The 19,905-nt window shown below is 46.7% G+C and overlaps 1 protein-coding gene across 1 annotated transcript in view; it reads right to left on the bottom strand.

The window, feature by feature from the left end:
* LOC119381087 (uncharacterized) overlaps positions 1-18,685 on the bottom strand; it is a 108,142-nt gene extending 89,457 nt beyond the window's left edge. Inside the window, exons 1-2 of the mRNA XM_037649073.2 lie at positions 18,356-18,685; positions 8,279-8,458 (exon numbers count right to left, since the gene is read on the bottom strand). The gene's annotated coding sequence lies outside the window, so the exon portion shown is untranslated. The remainder of the gene's footprint in view (positions 1-8,278; positions 8,459-18,355) is intronic.
* Between the last annotated feature and the right edge of the window lie 1,220 nt (positions 18,686-19,905).

The raw sequence follows: 19,905 nt of genomic DNA, 5'->3' as shown, positions 1-19,905 counted from the left end.
CACTGCGAGCCAAACATTATAGTACAGCACGCGGCCTGGAATTTACAATTAATTCTCGAAGTCAGCTAGAAATCGTTCCCTCCTTCTCTGGAAAAATCATGCCATAAACCCAAGTGACCGCGCCATAAAACCAACGTCCACGGTCATTGGCTTATTTGAGCATCGTGAGCTGTATAGTTACCGCGGCTGCCGCGCGATGCTGCTACGTGCCGCGATCACATAAAGCCCCTTGATTTAGAAAGTAGCGACACTCTCCTCCGCGCGCGCGTTTTCCTCCTCAATTCTCCTCGGATTTCTCCCCTCCCCTGGCCGGCGCGGTGCGCACGGCACGCTGAACCCTCCAGTTGCTCGCCACAGCCGCATTAGAATCACTGCGCGCGCTTGTTTATTCGGCCCGTTGAAGCATTCAATGAGAATCTGTCCCTTAAAAACCGTTGTGACGAAAGTGGGCTTCCGATTGAACATAATGACAAATATATTTTTCTAGACGCTTCGATAAATACAAGCGGATGCGCTTTGAAAAAAAAAAATGAGTATACCAACTGGCGGCAGAGCGGTTTACTTCTCCGTCGCCGCTTCGGCTGTTCGTAACGCGGAGGTGTGTTAAGCGCATATAATGCAAGCAGCTTAAAGTATAGTCGAGAATTTCGTTCCTAATTGTTGTCTTGATGAGCTCAAAGAAGGTAGCCAAGAAGAAATGTGGTGGTTTACTTGAATTGGTCGAGGTGAGTGGGCCCGAAACATTTTTGTGCCAATGCCGCTGTCAGACACGTACGCACGCACATATGTACACACACACGCACACACACGCGATACAGGCACGCACGCACGCACATACACACGCGCCTACACACGCGATACACACTCACACGCACATACACACGCGATACAGACACACACGCACATATACACACGCGCGCACACGCGATGACACGCACGCACATACATACCCACGCACGTACACACGCGATACAGACACACACACACATACATACACACGCGCATTTACAAGCGATACAGACACGCATGTACATGCACACGCGATACAGACACGCACGCACATACATACATACGCACGCGATACAGGCACGCACGCCCGCCCGTACATACATACACATTTACATACATACAGACGCGATACACGCACCCACATACATACACACGCGCGAATATACACAAGTGCACGCACGCACAGGCGCACACATACAGACACACATATACGTGCGCGCACGCACACAGGCGCGAAGAGATACACAAACGCACGCACACGATGGCGCGCACATGCACAAACCTACGCACATGCAGACGCACACATGTACTCACACACACACGCAAACACGTGCGCACACGCACCTACACACGCAAGCGCACACATGCACACACACATACACGCATGCACCCGCACACACACGCCTGGAGGGTTCATGGCGCGAAGTTTGCTTGCGCGCGCTTTTCGTGACGTCAAGGTCACCTGACTGGGAGGTATCGCGCGTCGCAGCCACTCAGCGTTGCGGATGCGCCGGCTCCACGAAAGAGAGGGTCAAAAAAGAGGAGGTTGACAGCGCGGCGTGGGCGCGGCGGCGCGGATAAAACAGCGCCGCTACTTTGCAAAATCAAGGGGCTTTACGATCACCATGGGCGTCCGGAGGGGGGTGCAAGGGGGGGCAGCTGCCCCTCCCTGGAATTTCGGATAATATTTTTCCATGTGGTAGCAATGAGCTACACAGCTTGATTAGCACACTCAGGTGCCGGCCTTCTCTATTTCCAACCAATTTCGCGTTTTGCACACTATTGAATAATCTTGCCGGTGATTTCATGGCAGTGAAAGCTGTCAGTGCTGGACCCCCCCCCCCCTCCCTTGCACCCCCCTGCAATAAGTTCTGCGGACGCCCTTGACGATCACACTGACAGTACGCCGCACGTTCGAAGAAAAAAAGAAAAGAAAGTGCTCAAGGTCACGACGCGCGCTGACGAAAGCACGCATCCTTTTGGCCCCCTTGTCATCCCCGTCTCTGCGTAGCTTTCAGTGCGCTATAGCTGGTTCGAAGGGAGAGAGAAAGCGCTTGAAGCGTGCGACAAATACCTGTAACTCCGCTCGTACTTGACGGATTCTAAAAATCTTTGCGGCAGTCGATTCATGAGTGTTGCATGGCTCTTTTAACGCGCTATCTGCTGTTGTGTGAGCTGTTGAATTTCGCTAACGTGCCACAGTGTAAATTTTTTGCGCTGTATTATTCTTGGTCATTATTATTCACTTGCATTGTAACCCTGTTCTACTCAATGCCTTCGGGCCAGTAAGGTATTTTTCAATAAATAAATAAATAAATAAATAAATAAATAAATAAATAAATAAATAAATAAATAAATAAATAAATAAATAAAATGGAATGCGTCACTACTCTAGTTACCATTTGTAAGAATGTAGTAAACCGGGCCAGTTTTGATGAATTCACGATAAATACAACGGAAAAACGCAGACGTAGACACACAAGCAGCTAAGACAACGAACAAGCGCTGACTTTCAAGTGAATTTTGAATCGGCAATAAACAAGTTTTGTTTCTTTCCGATTAGAAAGCTAAATTGAAAGTGTACGCGCTTGCTTGTGCCTTTAACTTCGTGCGTGTATGCGTGTCCGTTTTTGCGCTGTATTCATAATGGATTGTCAATCGCTGTAGTTAGTGTTCGAAAGGCAATCGATGATGTTCATTCATTCATTCATTCATTCATTCATTCATTCATTCATTCATTCATTCATTCATTCATTCATTCATTTAAAGAAACGTTGAGCCGGTGCATGGCTTGATTGGTCCACCGCGTTGCAAATATTATACAGAGAGTACAATCAACATTCGGTGCTCAAACATATTAAGCATCGCGGAAGCCGTCCCGACATTTTCACGACCTTCAAAAGAAAGCTTTAAATCGTAAAAACGATTCATAAAAAAAAAAACGATGTTGTCTTTTGCCAAGTAATACGTAAGGCGTTTTTTTTTATTTGCTTCTTTGTAAATTTCGTCATGCTAGCGAATACTCACTTAATCAGTACATGCTGAAAACTAAACTCATTTGTAAACATTCAGCTGCTCGTTTTTCTTGTGAGCAGGAGCATTGGCACCACAGACGCAGATTTTGCAGTTTTGCATGCGTATATATACACGCATACATACAAACGCACGCACGAACATACAAAGAATGTGGTTAAGCCCCCCCCCCCCCCCGAAAACAAATTTCTGGCTACGCCCTTGATTGTCGCGCATGAAATACGCAAGCTTTAGAACGTCTTATCATCGATGCGCGCTTGCTGCATATGTGCCCTGTAGTGGAGCTCAACAGTGAATAAAGGTAAATACGTGTAGCACCTAACCAGGGTATTGCGCGTACGGCTAAGACGAGCACAGGCATCGTGTACAACTTCTTATTAATTACTGATTCATGCTGTGCGGGAGACAGAGTCTGGAAAGCTTAACAGACTTCTTCACACGTGCTGTTTTCGCCTAAGCCTGCCACGAAAGTTATATATTACAATTTGCCCATTTAGAAGGAATTCGTTATTCCCTGTTGATATAGAAGTAATGAGATGTTTGGAACGATAGCGATGGTATCTGTTGTTCGTTAGGAGCAATATGGCTATATCATATTTACATGTTTTGATTAAGCGCCCTTTCCATGTGACGAAATTATATCGAGCATCATTGTAGCGTATGTTTGCGATGAAGCGATAGTATATTATATATAGTATAGGGGCATTAATAACATAGCTGCTGTAGCTGCGGAAATTCGTTTTATCAACGCGTCTGTATCATCAGTCGTGTAGATAAACGTACTCGACAAACGCGAAAATTATAACCGTATAGCTTACGCTCCGGCTCTTCGAGACATGCGCGTAGGCAGAATAGTTCGATTTTTTTTTTGGGGGGGGGGGGGGGGGGGGCACGTTTTTGATTTGAAGTGGGGGCCGGGCAGGCAGATGTGGTCGAGTGTCATTTTGTGCACTGTATGCCATGGCAAAAAAAAAAAAAAAAATGGAGAGGGGGTGATTCGCAGACGGCGATACGAAACTTTGCAAACGGCCGAATCTCTCCAGAGGCACTTCAAATTCTAAAACTCGGTAATAATCAAGAAAAAAGTGTCCATATGATATGGACACCCGCTCACACACTATCAGAAGGTAGTAATGAGGCGGCGCACCGCATGGCTCGAGGGCTTACAGACCGAGCATCGATTAGTGCCGTCTCAGGGAATACCGATGAGTGGGAGTGGGAAGATAGAATGACCACATTTCACGAAATTACACTACATCATAGATTGCAGAGGCGTACATTCCCACCGCCTCATCCGAAATTAAGCAGTCTGTCGAATGGCGGCAGTTACAAACCCGATCCTACCCGAGTCCAGCTATCATGCATGTAATACACCCAGACTTATACACGACAGACAAGTGTAGACATTGTGACTCTAGAGCCACCTTAGAGCACATACTACGGGGATGTCCAGATATAATAAACAATAGCTGTGATGCAGCCTTAAACAGCGACAGCCTCCGCGCGCGCTGCGAGTCTGCGTTGCTCAGCTCGGACCTGGAGCGACAACTCTGGGCCGTCCAGCGAGCCGAGGAAGCCGCCAAGAGCCAGCAACCGTTGGCCGAAGCCTAGGCGGGATCCAGGCCCATCCCACCAATTCGCAGGGCAATCAGTAAAGTTAATTGATCTGATCTGATCTGATCTGAGGGGGTGGGGGGCTGGCTACGCCACTGCTTGGAGGGGCTTCCAAGTGACGGTGTTAGCGACAGTTAGCGCGGACTGCCAATGTCGTGCCATTTCGACCTTCTCTGACATAATTTCTTTCGAGCAAGGTCGCTTTACTATAAACGTAAAAGTGGCACAGTACCACGTCGATTTGACATACGCACGGAGCTATAGCCTGCACTGAAGTATTTAATGTTATTGTCACTATGTTATAGCACGCAAAGTGACAGCGAGCACGCAAGGCAGATTGGTGAAAATTTAAGCAGTCGTAACCATAGCGACCAATTGTTTCGTTCCCAATTTCATTTGTAAAAGAAAACTGAAAAAAAAAAAGAAAGATCGACCACGTAAAGGACGAACGAAGCAGGAAGAATGTGCGGCGTCAACGTAATTCCCAGGTGTGTGCGCGCGTGGGTGGCGCGAGAGTATTAAGGAAAACGAAGGTGCGGGCACTCGACAATCGAGGAAGGAACCGTACCTAGGAATAGCCTCTCAAGTGCAGTATTGAGCAGCACACGGCATATGAGGAAGGCGCTTGCGCTCATCTTCAATACTATATAGCGCGTGGTAGACTTTGTTATGACGCGGTATTTTTCATGCTCCATTTGGTTCTGGGCCATTCGCGTAGTCCTTTTGACTTCCTAGCTATGTCGTCGATATCTCCCTAACGAGTATTCGACGGTGCGTCTTGGTATGCTAGGCTCGATTCGCCCAAGTCACGAGACCTATACGTCAGCAACGACTGCATCGACTGCACTTAATTTCATAATAAAACAGAAGGCCGATGTGGCATCAATTTACGTTAAAGCAGTTTCAGATGGAAATTTCGTCTACAGTTCAACAAGTCAGCGTTCGAACGAGGTATTATTAGGCAGCTGTAGAAATATTCAACCCAAATTTAAAGAGGTCAGTCTATACGAAAGAATGCGGCAAAGTACAAAACGCGAAACGAAGTTTCTCGTTTGAGGTACGCTCTTAGGTGAGCATTTTCTTTTCTAATAGACGGTTCTAGAATAATGGACGGCTTGCGCACCGTATAGTATCCGTGGTCTGACAGTTTTGCTGGGATCCATGCGGCTAGCTGTACGCAAGAGAAATGCGACCCCTTCGTCCTTATAATCTAAAGTACTCGAATATTATGTAGTGATTTATGTCGGATAAGTGCCTTTTTAACAAATACAGAAAAGAGCAATTAAAAGTAACCACAGAGGTTGCTTCGAAATATAACCAAAGAAACCACGAGCTGCGGAGGACATGTGAAATACGCGCAGTTAAACTCTTCACTGTCCGTGTTTCTTGAGCTTCACGTGCCTGAAAATGCTCTCGCTGGACAAGACCATGCTTACGCACATCACAGCTGCCGAAGACGCTCTGCTGGCATTACTGAAGTAAACCGGTCTGAGGGACCGTATACGATTTAGCCTTTCACTACGTCGGCGACATCCATCAGCAGACTCGATTTTCTTTTTGTAATATTTGCCTGCTCGTGATCGTTCTTCAAATGCATGCTACTAGAGCTGGCTCAGTCCTGGTTAACCTCTCGGCTTTTCATCTATCTCAATCCCACACAGGCACATGCACGCTGGATGCCTTGCAGTAAGCATAGATCAAAACTAAGTACTGGAATTTGGAAATTTATTGAAAGCGTCATCAGGCGACAATCGAGAATCACTCTTCTTCTGAAAAACTACGTTTTCACTTGGACACCCGCTGTAATGCCCCTTCATGTAACGCCGCACTTTGTTAAGTAAAGATGCATGATAGTCGTGGCTAAATATTTCTGGCAAGAACAAAGTGATGCTTCCATTACGAGTGTGAAGTTTTCAGTGTAAGCGCGTTAGCGGTGGTGCTCTTGATAGTTTTTAAACTTGTGTACGCCAGTTATGAACATATACTCGTTTTCATGATTTCGGCTTTGTTAAAGTCGCATCACGTCTTCAAAGGCGTAAATAAGTAAAATTGCGAACAGTTCTCCCCGGTGTCGAGTCACTTTTTGTCCTTTGATCAGCTCTTACATAAGAAAGCATAATCGTCTGTATTAAGTATCGTGAGCTTCAATTCAAACCACGTCTTCCGCAAAGTACGTCGGTAGCCGAAATTCCTAGTGGCATAAGACTACGGTTCGAAACAACTTCCATGCTTTTTTTTATTTTTTCGTTTCGTATACCGTCCCAATTGCCCCCCCCCCCCCCTCACCCCGCATATTTTTGCCCTCGATCATCCTAATCCTTCCTAATAAAGGGAACAGGAAGCTGAGGCTAAAAAGATTCTACAATTGGAGCAAGTTTCTCCCGCTTGCCTGAAAAATCCTCTGGCGAAATTTACCCAAATTTTAACGAATCAGTTATGCAGAAGCCTGCAAGGTGGAGAAAGTTTCAAGAAGAGAGAAAATTTATCGAACTCTTTGTAGCACGAAGCCCCAAGAGAATCCATACAAATTTCTCAGAAATAAATATTAGTCGACGAAAAATTCAACCTTTTGCGAAACGGTGGATCGTAATTCTTCCGTTTCGTTCACCCCAAATATTCAACGTCGTCTAGAATTAACAATGGTCTTCCACTGAAATGAACTTTACACAACTATTGTGCATGATTCTTGCAGTTCGAAAACGCGAGTAATGACAGCCCTGTAAAGTGGTCTTTACTGTAGACCAGCAACAAGCAATTACAGGGTATCATATGTATGTGGATGGACGGATGCTATGAGCGTCCCCTTCATACCGGGGTGATGACCTGTGTGTGCCACCAAGCTTAAATTTTATTATTGTTGTTATTTAAATTCGGCCTAATACCTTTTCTACACGGATTAGAATTTTCTTCCTATATATAGAAATAAAAAACTCAAATTCACGGCCGAACATTCGAGGCAGACTAACTAACTTTTAGGGCAGAATAACTATAGTTTTCCCGCAATTTTTGTCCCTTCCCCTCGCCACATCCGCCGCAAATCCTCCAACCGTCTTTTACATAGTTATGCCGTGAACATGTTTGCCTTTCAAGTGGTGTACGAACAGTACACTGAACACTCACCCCTAATAATAATAACAATTGTTCGGGTTTTACGTCCCAAAACCATGATATGATTGTGAGGGACGCCGTAGTGGAGGGCTCCGGAAATTTCGACCACCTGGAATTCTTTAACGTGCGCCTAAATCTAAGCACACACACTCTAAGAAAAAAATCGAGTATTTGGGGAGTATTTCTGCCACACAACTATAATCGTCATCCACCTCGCGTACTTTCCTCGCGTTATCACTGCGGTCCCGGCACTTCCCGGTCACGAACGGCTTGCGCGTTATCAGCGTGACATACCATTATTGAAAGGAAAGTGGCGTGAGCCGGGTTTTCAAGAAAGGAAATTCGAGCAAGCCAGATGACCATTATTGTTGTGCGGCAGAAATACTCCCCAAATATTCGATTTTTTCTCAGAGTGCAGGGGCCTCTATAGAGCATTTTGCCTCCATCGAAAATGCGGCCGCCGCGGTTGGGATTCGATCCCGCGACCCTCGGGTCAGCAGTCGAGAACACTCACCTATCGTGCACCCTGTGGGAACCGAGGCGACGCGTGGATGGAGGGCAGAGACCGCCAGTGCTGCCAGGGACGGGGCAGCGTGCCGGCCGGCCTGTGGACGGAGTGCCACCCCGGAGCGCCTCTGCTGTCAGGATGCTGTCCCGGCAATCAGGCGTCCCCGCTCAGCCTTATCGAGTTGGCCTGCGAATCGGAAGAAAGAAAAAAAAAAGGAGGAAGCGGAGTGATGTATGTACGAGGGACGATTCTGTAAGGACGTTCACGCGCGAGCCCTTTTCTCAACTGGCCGTGGTCTCCGGCAGTTGTAAAGCGGCGTTGAATGAACGCGACTCGCACTTGAAAAGGCTCGAAAATCGTCACCCTCGACCGTCGGGCAAATTGCGCGCGTGCACAGTGTGTAGACGATCAGTCTCTATTTGGTCTTCTTTTCTACCATGTGTCGCGCCTAGTCGAGCGTGGTTGGCGAATGACCGCACGCTATTTTTGCCTCTTGTGTTGGGGAGGAGGAGCTGCATGAAAGCCCTGAACGGTTATAGCTAGCACTGGGTTCATGCGTTTCGTCAATAACATGTGTTGTGTTCGGCAATGTAGCTTTCTTATTTGGATATAAACAGGGCGTGGGTCTATTTGATAGGTTTGAAGTGTGATGATATTGATAAGTATCAGCAGAGAGAGTGAGAGAGAAACAAGAGATTAATGGGGACAGGGTAGAGGCAGAAAAATATCAAAATAAAATAAAAACTGAAACCTCTCCCATGACAGCTCTTCATTCAGTCCTGGAGTTCTTAAAACACAGATACTATAGCAAAGTGAGGTATTGAGCTAGTTGGTTTTGCATGAATAAAATACTGCGCTACAGTTACTGGGACAAAAGAAGTTAGCGAGGACAGATACTATAACGTATAGAGCAGTTCATGCTGACGACGGCTGGGGCCAGTGTTTAATAATTCTGATTCTGGAAGAGGACAATTTGTTCTCTGGTGCTCGTTTGTGAAGTGTGCCGAATTTCATTGGGCCAATGCACAATGCATCGCATTGGACTCATATGCAAATGTGTGGAGCTTGCGCGCTGCATCTGACCTTCACACTGGGAAAAGTGTAACCGACACTCCCATGATCAGGTCAAACGGCTGCTTGTGTTTTGTCCTTTCGGACGATACTACAGTTGCTTGACATCCACTGAAGGACGATGTCATGCCCTTTCTCAATTGCAAGATGTTAAATTTCTTCTCCGCAACCAGTTGTTTGTGGATCCACGGCGCAAAGCAAAGAACAAGCTCTGGAGGACTGCCTTGGAATCGCAAAAGCTGGGTCACTTCTGGGGCGCGTCATGATTGATGAAGTGCTGCATGCACATATAGGGCTTCCACTGCGGCAGCGCGGCCGATGTCGAATGAGATGTCTTGAATTCTATTTCAATAGCTCTAACGGGGACAAACCGTACAGCTGCTGAACTGGACTGTTCCATCAGTGTATAAACATGTAAGCGGTAAACATGTAAACGTGTAAGCATGCTAGCAGTGAATGACCAGACCACAATTGCAATGGAGCTCGTGCTGCAGATCGTGGTACGGTGGGGAGAATGCGTGGCGAGTAGTGACGTACAGACGGGTAAAATCGTGTGCGGTATAGTTATCTTGTTGGTAGACAAAAAAGGCGGAAAGGTATCCTTGAGATATGTGTAATGCGCCCTCACCTGTAACATACATTGCTATGGGATGGTCACGCGCCATGGAAGTTGCTCCGTTGGCAACTCCGTTAGCAAAGGAAACACCATTATTACCACACTAACTCTGTGCTATAACCTGATCCAACTCAACTGAATCTCTTGAAAGAGATGGCGGAGCGAAGTGGACGGAACTCACTAAAAGAGTCAATTTCGGGTTCATATGGGAATGCTGATGTAAGAGAAGATTGCATAAGCTCTTGCACAGGACTGTCAAGTATAGTTTAACGGACGAGTAATACTTCTTTAGACGCACGTTTGTTAGTAAAGAGTAAAGGAGGTGGAAAAGTGCTGATAGCAGTACGCAGACCCAGTCATGCGAAAGTTACTGGCAATCGCTCCTCCCGTTTGCCACCATGTCTTAGAGTGTGACGTATGTCGTAATACACGCAATTGCACAAGGGGTGCTCGCGTCAATGTCTGGTGAGCCTCTAAAAAAGAAAAAAAGTTTACTTTTATGTGTTGTAATATATTGTGACGTACTTGGGGCGATGAAGAATGCAGCAGCCTAACCGGTAATAATTAAACGCTTTAATTTGATTACCTGCATCCAGCAAAACTAAACTCTCAAATTACAAAGATAGCAGGGAGCACGGTCGTCGAAAAACTGGAGGCGCATTCTGAGTTAAAGATATCGCGATAACATAAGCGCGATGATTGGTCGGTTGAGGAAAGGTGGGCAACTAGTCGCCTCAGTCACTGCATACCCGAGATCCTACGTCACGCACACCGACACTGTCGCCGAAAGTGATCGTCTCAGAATGTCTACCCCGGATCCTGGGATCCGGGGCCGGTATTTGGCGAGCCTCTAAAAAAAAAATGTTCCGCCTGATAAAAAAAAAAAAAAAAACATGAGAATAAATATCACAGCCCGTTGTTTCCATTACACGTGCGCAACATCGGACTTACGTGGCTCAACCCATGCAGTTAAAAAAGAAAACATTCCAAGCTTTGCCAGCGTTATGACCTCGCGATCTGATGCTCTATGTGTTAACGGCCAACGTGTTTACTGCATCAAGTCGCACCTGACAGCGCGTGTCGTGTTACACAGTGACAGCGGAGGGAAAAAAATGCATACGCGCATTTGAAACGCAAACAAACATACAAAGGAAAACGTAACAAAGTTTGCTTTCCAGCCTTGATCGCAGCAGACATGCTTCGTGAAAAAAAAAATAATGTCGCGCTAGTAAAAAGCAGTTGGAAGTATACGCACGGGGAGGAAAGAATGTGTCAGCCGGGTTGCGCCCCTTTGTATCCTCAGGCGTTGACGAGACGTCAAGAAACCGGCGCACGTCGAGTGACGCAAAACGAGCGCGCGTCGCCATACAGGACGCATTCGGAGCGCACACTCCGCTGTCGGGCATCGAGCCACGTCGGTCTGCGACAAAGCACGTTGTGAAAGAATTCCGCTTGGTCATCATGGGGCTCTGTCGAATCGACTCGGCCCTACGTCTACCGAAAGCGCTTAGAACAGCGCTGCGGGACAGCGGTAAAAACATGCCGTGTCGACGAGCAGGTGTATTTCACGAGTGATTGACCGTGTACAGCTTTTGACTGTTGTCGCCCCGCACCGCGATCTTGCGATCCGGCGGCGTAGCTTAGGAAACATTGATCGGCTCTCCTTGACACATCTAGAGGCGGTGGTAACAGTGTGAAGAAGCAGAAAAGACATTGTTTCGCGTCGCCACTCGCTTTATGCTCGGGTCTTTAAAGATACATCGCCGCAGCAGAATGGGGAAGTGACTCCTTGAAAGTTTGAAACTGTGTAGCGTTTATAGTACTCTCGTTATAAAACGGGGGTACTATATGCCACTAAGGTTGCAAAACGGGCTTGTTGGTGTGGAATACTTTTGATAATTAACTATAGTTTTTAATACCATAGTTACCAAAAATATACTATAGACACTCGCGTTATGTTCTTGGGGAAGCTGGAGTGCATGTATGCATTCAGACCCCATATGATCCGCTATGATAAGTTATACATGCCAGCTGTTGGGTTACGAGACTGGCGATGTGGGCTTCTCGGTCACGTGCTGAACAATTTAGTTGTAGCGCTAACACGGCACACAGACAAAAAGAATATGTGCCCTGGTTACGCTACAATCAAGTTGTTCAATATCAGGTTACGGTCCATGGAACACCGACTATACACGATTTCTGAATTACGCAGCGTAAGTCAGAAATGGTGTATACACCATATCTGACTTTTCCTGCTGACAACCCCGCTTCAACGCATTAACACTATCATCATTACTACTGACCATAATCAACGCCTTCATCATCAATTCAACGCGTTCATCATTCATATCATCATCCTCAGAAACGGCTCTGATTCAACACTTACATCAACATGGTTCATTATCGCCATCATCAACGCCTTAATCCTCATGTTCAACGTTTTCATCATCACCATCATTATAACCATTCAAGGCCAATTAGCTTGCCCACAGCTCTTTCAACGTGTTCGTCATCATCTTTATCGTCGTTGATCGTCATTGCCAATGCGTTCACGGTTACGTTCAAACTGAATACTTACACCATCGGCAGTAGCTTGTTCAAGAGGCCTTTGCTTGTTCATGGCTCTGCTTCAACGCGCTAATTATTTATCGGTGCTCTCCGAATCGGAACATTCGCTTCCGCTGGTCAGCTCGAAAATTAGGGCATGTATGTCTTCGTCACTTAATCCACGTCCCGAATAAAACAAATAAACTCTAAAAATAACTTCTAAAAGACGTATTTAGCTATACTACAGATAATGTTTTGTGCAGAGCCGCATTAACGAAGCAGGTCCTACTACCATTCAGGCGTTCTGTCGGTTTCTTACACGAACTGGGTATGCCTAGCGTCCACAAACGTGAACGCCGCAGCGATAACTCAGCTTACAAAACTTCGGTCGTTCACAGTGCAACAAAATTCACACAAAAAAAGATAAACCCGTTCTTTTCTAGAATAAAGCCGCATAATTGAAAAAGTTCTACGATTTTAGAGTCAAAGTATCAAAAAAAAAAAAATGTAGGCATACACCTCTGCAGGCGACTTGACAACTTCATTGTTCTGTGCGCACGTACCGCTGCTGCCTCACAGAAGTGAACATTTCCAAAAACTTAATTAGAGCGCAACCACACGACCCATTCACACACACGCACACCCAAACACCCATGCATCAACCTGGGTGTGTGTGTGAATGTGTCGTATGGTTGCGCTCTAATTTTTTTGGAAATGATCTACCAACTAGTCCAACAACAAGTTATTTTACAGAAGTGAACATGTATAGATATTTTTATGAAATGCTGAAGTGATACCAACATTTCCAATCAAGTTTTAAGGCAAAGCGTTGGCTTGCTTGATCACGCTACACTGATATGTTTTGTCCACATATGTGGATGCTGGGATACAAAGGGTTAACACCAGTAGTTGCCTCCGAAGATGAGACAAAACTGCATGCAATATTATTTGCTCAGAATGCCCTTGGCCGCGTTAATGTCGCTGTATTTATCGAATAGAAATCATTATTTTTTCTTGTATTATCGTAATCGAATGAATACGCTGTACATGTCAGCGTGAATCACGTTGTAGCATGAAGTTCTTTGATTTCAGAAACTTTGAAATAGTTTTGACGCTGTATTAGTCATTTCGGCAATTTTTCCTCGATGCATCGATAGTAGGTGTATTTCCAGTGGGATAGCTGAAAACGCAGGATATTGGGCACGGCTTCTTTGGGCACTTACACGAAAACAGTATAAGGTTCGCACAATTGAGTTCTGTGATTGTCGATTTACCTGCGCACACAGTGAACGAAACGATGCATTTTCGAACGAAGATGCATCATTCGATGCATTTGTGTCTTTCTAACAACTACATATGCATGCAGTAAAGGGCGCGTTTGCGATGACGTCAATGGTGCGATAATAAACCACAGCGTTCAAGGGGCGGGTCGCATAGCCTGCACGGAACAGTCTTCCCAACCCGGTGCGCGCCTGCGCTCCTCCCAAACGCCTCGCTGCTCTCACGAGCTGATCACTTCTTTTTTTCCTACTTTGCTTTGGTCACAGAAAAACGACGGGAGAGAGAGAGAGAGATTAGGCCTCTGCAGCGGGACCTCCCCGGCCTGCCGGCGCGTGGCGCCGATAGATGAGTCATCTGTCTACGCAACGCGTGACGTAAAACAGCCGAATCCCCCCTATACGGACCACTTGGCGGCATTTCTTCCCTCACTACTTAGATCACATGGTCCCCATATCGTCATAATGCCCAGGGTTCGCCATGGGGGGGGGGGGGGGGGGGGGGGGGCACGCTGCATCTCAGCCCCCCCCCCCCCCTTGGTCGAGTTCAAAACACATGCTTCGCAATGGATGAAATAATGAAAATGAAGTGATGACGTGCTTCTCACAATGGCCTGCCATTGGTCCATGGCTTTCCGGGTGTAAAGATGGGAAGTAACCAGCTCTTGGAATTCAACATGAGGTGCTTTTGGCCGTCAATATACTCAAAAACCTGCGTGGCCGTAATCCATGCTATTTAAACAAAGGTGCGACTGAGTAACAATATATGCCAGACATTGCCCCCCCCCCCCCCTCCTGCAGAGATGAGTGGAGGGGGGGGGGGGGGGGGCTTGCCACCCCCACCCCCCTCTTTCCACCGTGCGCACGCCTGTCTATCGTACAGGCCGCAGGGAGCATCCAGAATCATGCGGCGACCGCTGGTTCTATCCGCACGCTGCGATAGCCACGGGTCATTCGATGCGCTCATTTGATGTAAACCTGATAAACGCTTGAACACGTTGCCGACACTCCTTTGTTGCTTCGGGTTTTGTGTTACATGGACAACGTAGCAGCTGCCATCTGCAGCGTTCGGGTCACGTGTCACTGCACAGCGGCAATGTGCGAGGAAGAGACGTGTGCTCATACTGGACCTTTCTTAAAATTACAGTTCTTCAAAGAAACTAGTTCTCGTATAAAGTTTTGAACGAGAGATTCATTGGGATTACGTTTGGATGCCTTTATTTTACTCCGTTTCATATTTCACCATTCATCTTGAGTAGCCCGTCAGCGGCCAGAAAGACATCACAAATTCCGGTTACCTGTATACAGCTGTGATCAGGCGCTATGAACTGACAGAACTGAATGCAATGCGCCGCTACTGGGGAAGAAAGACTTGCAATGCCTCAGAATTGCAATTTTGCAGTGTCTTTTATTAAATCACCACTCCACACGTCCTCTTAATTTGTGTGTTTCCATCCTTCTCCAACGCAAAAAAATGAAAAAAAAAAGGTATATGTCGATTTTCTTTTTTTATTTCGTTATGCTGCTGTTAAACTAGGCGCAAGCCAGTTTTACAATGCAGTAACGCGCGAACTAAGTGTAAGATTAAAATTTATTCGCAACGCGTATACGCAGCTTCGCGATGTCGCTGCGTAGCACAGATTATTGGTGCAATATATAGATAGTTGGAAACGACCTGCACAAACCGAAGTGACATTCTATGAAAACTCCTACATTTGAGAAAGAGGGAGAGAAAGAGAAACGAAGGGAAAAGACAGGAAGGTAAACGGGCTCGGTTGGCTACCCTACACGTGTGGCTTTTCTGAAAATAAAACGGGAACAACAAAAGCGACAACACTGGTACACCCTGTCACCAACAATGTCAACCTTTACAAAACCTGACGTGCCTGCCAGAACTGTCAAAAGATGTAACAGCTTTTTTTTTCTTTATTTTTTTTTGTCTTCCTTTCACAGGCTTGTGTCACGGTTAACTGCATAAGCCGAAGAGAGGCATTCGTGCGATGTCCGTTGCGCTAAAGAAGCAACACAGTTCCTCGCTAACCGATGCCTAGCCACTCAGATATAGCTGTTGTAGTGAACGGTGTCGAGCACGTCATCAAGTGACCAAACTGCAGTGATCTACTTTTTCTGTCACGATCACGGGAAAACTTTGCGAAAATATTGCTTAGTAAGGGACGCAGACACGTGCAACCACCTTCGTCTTTCGGCGTGCACCAGTGCTTGAAACGTATGCATCAATAGACGGATGAAGGCAGCGCTCGTGACGTTAAAAAAAGTACTGTGGGATTTCAAGTGCCAAAACCACGATATGATAATAAGACACGCCGTTGAGGGGGGCTCCGCGGGTTACTTTTGACTGCCTATAGCCTATAGATTTAAGTGCGCCTTTAACGCGCACTTAAATCTGAGTACACGGGCATTTTTTGCATTTCATGCCCATCGAACGCTGCTGCGTTGGCCGGAAATCGAACTTGCGCCCTCGTGCATTGCAGCGCAACTCCTCATGCAGCCAGCCGCCAAGCTATACCAACAACGGCGGGTGTACGCGACGTACAGAAAGCTGCTGATCGTATATACACGTACGGCGAAGTCCCTCGCCGATATCAAGCGCATTGCAACCGCTACGGTTCTCTAACAGGAAATAGAAGGAAATATCTTTCCTTCTGTCATGTGCCTTCACTTGTGACGTCAACGGCGCTGAGGCCAGCGTGCGCAGGGAGGAAAAAAAAATGAGGCGGAAGCGAACTTGGTAGATGCAAGAATATTTGTTTCCTTCTGCTTCTATAGGCGCGACCAGTTGTGTTTGACTACTTTTGAGCACGATTAGTCGTATAGCGTTGTTCAGTGGCACCCGCTTGATTAAGTTGTGTTACAATTAATAACGACTGTACAATTATTACTTCATTGTTTCAGATTTCGTACGCCACCCTCCCCCTTTGCAGCTGCGTATTGATTGATATTATACACGTATGTAGATTGCCTCGTTCTTGCAGTTCGGGTGATTCGATCGCTAGATTCTATAGCGGCCTTGTTTTTTTTTTTTTTTTATGGATGAGCAACAGACTCATATGGTCCTGCAACTTGTTACTGATTTCAGTTTGCCGGTACATGAGCCTGGTAAATCGAGGAAGAGGAGACTGAAGGCGTTACAGAAACCTGATGAAGACCCATCTGATCTAGACACGAACTTGAAGCCCCGGGCAAAAGGCCGAAATATATAAGGTTGTACGGCATAAAAGCTATACATCGCCCGTTGGTATTGTAGTCAATAGAGGCTTGTGCATGCCAGCGGTATATAGACGCCGGCGAAAATCTGTTTTTCCAATAAAGGGTCTCTCTCTCGCTGTACAAATGGGACAGTCATGTCTTCACTTAGAAAAGAAAAATAACACTAATACATTTTCACAAGAATGTTCGTGACAAGAGTGGAAACTCCCGTTGGCATGGACACAATCGCGTGTGTTCCTTCGTCATGTTTCCTAGCGTCGTTTGCTCAGTAACGATGGCATACACTCCAGTATGCCATGTTATTGTGAAAGGACACCGCGTTCCCTGTCATCCATTGCTCAGGACCCATCGTGTAGTTTTGTTTTGTTAGAAATTTTCACAGGAATATGCAGCTGTTATTTCGCAATTATCCAAGCACTTAAAGGAACTGAGCCAATTCAAAATCTTGCGATCTTGCATGCGTAATTTCAGCGGAGCTTCAATCCGTGGAACGGTTCACTTTCGATGTCTACGGACAAGAAGAAATCCCGGGGAACGACATAGCTTCGTTCTTCGAATAGATTCCTGTCTGGCGGGAAGAACAAAGTCAATGTGAACTAGTATAACGACTCATGCTGCAACTGTGCATTTAGTGCAGTGCAGTATACTTGCTTTGAACCGAAATTTTCTGCTGCTTATGCCGGTGCTTACTGCAGACGCGTTCTTCTGACAGCGTGACCAGTTGGGTGCGAAGCCACCCGATTGTATAGGTGCGGTTGACGGAGATATTCTAAGGTGATGCTTTTGTGTCTAATACCCAGCTTACATTTCTGCCTCGATGATTCTGTCTTACATATTAAATTGGCAGCTTAGGGGTCAGAGAGAGAGTGCAGAGGGCGTCACTCTGGCACACAGCGTTCTGGCACTGTGCTTCGGCACAAGGAAAGCGACACGAATATTACAAAATTCTGGAATTATTACATCATGTGCACGCTAAATTACACGAAACGATCATGTCCTATTGTTGGTGTCGCAGATTGTTTCCGGTATAATATTTTGTCAATCGATACAGTGGATTGATAAAAAAAAAATAATTATCCCGCGATAGTTAAGTCTCCTGCAATACCTGATCGCTCATTCTGTGTTTGAGAGCCACAGCAGATGCTGTGGCTCTCAAAGTTTACAAGATGCTGCTTCACGAGCTCAGCATAAAGGAGAGCACAAGCACACTGAGCCCGTCAGCTGCTGTCAAGGTTCGCTCTCGTTTACTTTCCTTTTCTTTCTTCCTTTTTTTAAACGCTTGGCAACAGCGCTGCAGAATAAAGCGATCCATTCCGACCATACATTTGTCCAACAAACACCCACCTTTCCGTCGATCCGGTGGTCAATGACGAGCGCTTTTCGACGTCGCCAAATGGCAGTCAGTCCACAACGGTGGATGACAGGGCACGTTGAACTCGGTCAGCGGGGAACACACGCGCTTTCGCTGTCGATGCTGGTAGACCGTGCGGCAAAACGTAGTCCCGTTCATTCATTGAACTGGGGCTACCTTGCGCGTTGTATGCCGACACGCACTTGTAGGTACTTCTGCTTTCAGCAGAAACTTTCGGGATCACCAAACCGGCCGGCTTCGACTGTTGGCGGAAGCAGAGAGCACAGTCGGTAGGTGCTACGGTGGCGACGTGCAGGACAGGTCGTCCCTTCCTGTTCTCCTCCGGAGGGCTTGGTTCACCCGCTCGTCCGCGGGGTTCGAACGATTGTCGAGCGGTGGGGCAGACAAAAGAGGCGACGCCGGAGTGGGAACAGCACATACGGGAGTTCAAAAGCGCGTCATTCGAACAGCTTCCAACCACCCCCCGCTTTCCCTCGCCACCCTCCCATCTGTTAAAGGCCGCCCTCTCTCCACCGCGTGCCTTTCGCGCGCAATGCTCTCGCGTCCCCCACGGTCCGCGTGGCGTGATCCGGAGTTGCGCGAACCAGCAGTCCCGTGCATGATTTGCAGCCGCCGCTGGGTCCCCGAGACATTTTTTTAATAAGTTCGAGGGAACGACAATGCTGGCCGTATACCGCGAGTACCGCGAGTACCGCGCCTTGAGGAATCTTGCAGCCATCGTAACACAGCGTGTAGTCCTCAGGGATTGGGAAAACAACTTGACCCATGCAGCCATAGCAGCTCATGCGCAACTGACATTAAAAAGGAAAGGATCCTAGTAATGCGCGTTTCTGCATTATTTCATGAAGACGGTGGCCTGTTTTCACTCTCCCGACTCATTCCTCTCGCATTAATTTGAAGCATCGTGTCATGCCGAAGTCCCGGGGGGGGGGGGGGGGGATTGAGCCCCCAACCTCCCATTTACCCCCATGGTTACGCCAGTAGTTTCCAATCTACGTCTTGTTGCACAGGGGCACATGCATATTCAAGTCTAAAATGACTTGAATATGCATGTGCCCCTGTGCAACAAGACGTAGATTGGAAACTACTGGCAGATTTTTACCTGAGTTGCACGATGTCACGGGTGAATGTTTAATTTGATTAATGACTACAAGGGTTGGCATATCGTGCAAATTAATCAACCAGTTCCTCGCACAGCATGAGCAGCAGATCGTCTGTACAGTTTGTTATATAGGTGCCTCTTTTCTGTGCAGTAACCATCTTTAAACTCCATCTTTTCTTCGCCTTTCCCCAGCGTAGGGTAGCAATCCAGCTGTTTCAATTCTGGTTGACCTTCCTCTCTTTCCATCGTACACATTTATCTCTCTCGCTCTCTCTGGCTATTATTACGTGATGAAGATAACGACAAGATACCAGGCGCTTTATAAGCACGCTCTTCTTTACCTGAAAATTATCTGCAATACAAATGGATATAAATCAGGATGCAGTACGTAATACAATCCCAGAGGGATTTCTTCTTTGA

The sequence above is a fragment of the Rhipicephalus sanguineus genome, chromosome 2 (genome assembly GCF_013339695.2).
Source record: "Rhipicephalus sanguineus isolate Rsan-2018 chromosome 2, BIME_Rsan_1.4, whole genome shotgun sequence".
In the NCBI taxonomy this organism is placed as follows: domain Eukaryota; kingdom Metazoa; phylum Arthropoda; class Arachnida; order Ixodida; family Ixodidae; genus Rhipicephalus; species Rhipicephalus sanguineus.
Note: the sequence above shows the minus strand (reverse complement) of the source record. Positions and strands in the feature narration are given on the sequence as shown.